The sequence below is a fragment of the Tribolium madens genome, unplaced genomic scaffold (genome assembly GCF_015345945.1).
Source record: "Tribolium madens isolate multiple individuals breed KSU strain unplaced genomic scaffold, Tmad_KSU_1.1 Scaffold_7;HRSCAF=85;Tcas5.2_LG10, whole genome shotgun sequence".
Classification (NCBI taxonomy): Eukaryota; Metazoa; Arthropoda; class Insecta; order Coleoptera; family Tenebrionidae; genus Tribolium; species Tribolium madens.
In genome coordinates, this window is record NW_025401050.1 from 4,920,542 (window position 1) to 4,923,322 (window position 2,781).

The window sequence follows — 2,781 nt, forward strand, 5'->3', positions numbered from 1 at the left end:
ATGTATTAAAAATTACTTAAAGTTCAATGTTATTAAACTAGATTTTTCTTAATCTAGAAACACCCGTTTTAATTAAAGTTAAAAAGAGACAAAAAAAAACATTAACAATATATATTTTTATAGAAAAAGCTAAAATACCGACCATTCATTCAATTGCGATTAAAGTGGGCTGTTATTCTGAAATTAACTTGGCAACACAAACATGTAACATAAAACATATCCAGTTTTCCCATTTAATTTAATCATAGATGTAACAAAAATAAAGTATCAATTAAATTTCCTATTAAAGTGGCCTGCGATAACAGTTTCTTTCAGATGACAATGACGGCTAAGCCAGCCGCCAGCGTTTGTATTTGACAATGTTGCCAAACTAAGATTTCATATTTGTGGCCTACTTGACATAAAAACACAATAATGATGGCAATCACTCCACATTATTCAGTGTTGCCAACTTACTTTCAAAATCACAGGCTTCTTTGATCACAAATTTAGTTGAACGGATGGTATTATTATGTTTTTTTTAAAGCAATTAAGCAGTTGCACAAACTGAAATAAAAAGAGATGTTACTTTTTGAAAATTTTTTTTTTCATGTGTTAATTAATAATCATACACTAGACTTAAAATGTTTGAAGTACTGTTAAGTTAATCCAGCAAACTCTTCTTTTGACAAAAACTAGCCCACACCTGTTTTAGATTTACTAATTTTTGTCTTTTAAATACAGTCCCGTTAAAAGTGCGTTGACCCCATATTTTAATATGATGAATCATTCAAATTGATGAATAGGTGGCTTCAAATAAAATTTGACGATTTCTTTTATTCATTATTCAAAAGAACCAGAAATGTGTAGGTTTAGCAAATCTGTCCAAACTTCAATCAGTTCAACTAAACTCCTCACAAATCGGTTTGTACACCCCTTTCGAGGCTTATCTGCCTGCAAGTTAGGACCTCTCCCTAACATTTTCGTGTTGGTTCTTGCGATTTGAGGAAGAGCAGACGCCGAAAACCCACAACTAATCGATACTACAGTCTAGCCATGGTCGTTGTCCCCGTGACGTCATTTCGCATTGCGTATGAGGTCAATGACGTGGCAGACAAGAGAAGAGACAGACAAACAACTTTATTGTCCACACAATATTTTGGATTGGCCTAGGTCACCATCGGTTACAGTTTCTACCAGGTGAAATTGGGACTTTCTAATTTTTTTTGGAGGCGAGAAATGGATTGTCTAACTGTATTCGACCGAATGTCGGCGGTCGCGGCTTCGTTTCCCACAAATTAATAATAGCAATGCAATAAAAGTTTCAAAGTAAAAAAAAAACAAAAAAAATGAAAAAGATATAGGAAAAAACTTGTGCGAGCACAAATGAAAGTGGCAAATCTCTTATAATACTTAAAAAATACGAAAGTGTTTTTTCTTTAAACGGAAATTAACTAGACTTTTTGGTGGGAAAATCACTAGCAGTTTATTTCCACAGCTGTAAATTTATTTTTTTTTCGTTTTGTCCCTAAAAATGTCAATTTTAACAAATATTATTATTAAGCCACTAGAAATGGCAAATTCTCTCTGTCTTTTTGTATAAATCTCCAAATTAGTATTAATAAATCACATGCATTTCTAAAGATTAATAAATTAAGAAGTTTGTTAAAAGTTAAATAGGACCAAATATTTTAAAAAATACCATTTAATAATCTTTTAAATGCAAAAACAATAAATAGGGTGTTCCATTTAAATTTTTTAAGTTATTGAACTTTCAACAAACGCCTTAATTTTTTTATTTTTGCAAATGCAGAACACTAAAAAATGTTACAACCTTATAGCTTGTACCTTCTTCTTTGCGGTAAAAAAAATATTTCTAGATGTCTTAGGTTTTGTGTAATAAATTTTTTAAAAGTGCATGTTTTCGTCAAAAAAACCGTCTTATTTTTAAAACTAAGCAAAATCGACCATAAAAGTTTGTCATAAAAATCTACATCCAAAAACGCGAAGAAACATATGGTGTTTCATTTGAAAAAAACACAAGTTTGTATTGTAACTTATTTTTGAGACACGCTGTATAGTTAAAAATAATTTTAGTCCATGGATTAGATTAATTTCCTATATAATTTTTTTTTTAATTTTACAATTTAAAGCTCACTAATGGACTTTTTCAAATCGCTGGGACACACCCTGTATCTTCAGTGTTTTGATTTCGATTGCCGTTAAAATATGACTAGAAATTTCTTCAGACTTTTGCTAATTTTTTTAATTTTTCGTTAACAAAAATTTACAACCTAATTTTTTTTATCATAAATGTAAGACGTAGCAAATACTCAACTTACTCGTAAAACTTATAGCAATCCTAGCTAAGCTAAGTTTATTGATTTCCTTCTCAGTTTTAATCCATTCTGATCCTGAACAGCATTTGCATCCAACAATGCCATAAACTGTGGTTTTGTGTAGAAGTAAGCATAGAGGAATTTCAAAGGTCTCTTTTCCTGAATGGAGATATTATCCTGATCCGTTGTAAAGGGAGCCAACCTTTGAAAATGTACAGAATTTGTCAATTGGATGAGTTATAGATTGTTTCGATGTAGAGATAAGAATAAAATCAAGTGTTGAAATGTAAACAAATTAGAAAATTACTCGGAAAATTAAATACATAATGAGATAATTAAGATACCAGAAAAAAGAAAAAAATGTTTATTTTTTGTCATTTGATCTTTTATTATGTCTATGTATTGTTGGGCTCAATAATTTCGAAACTGATAATTTTTTGACATTTCCTCCATGTTTCTGGTA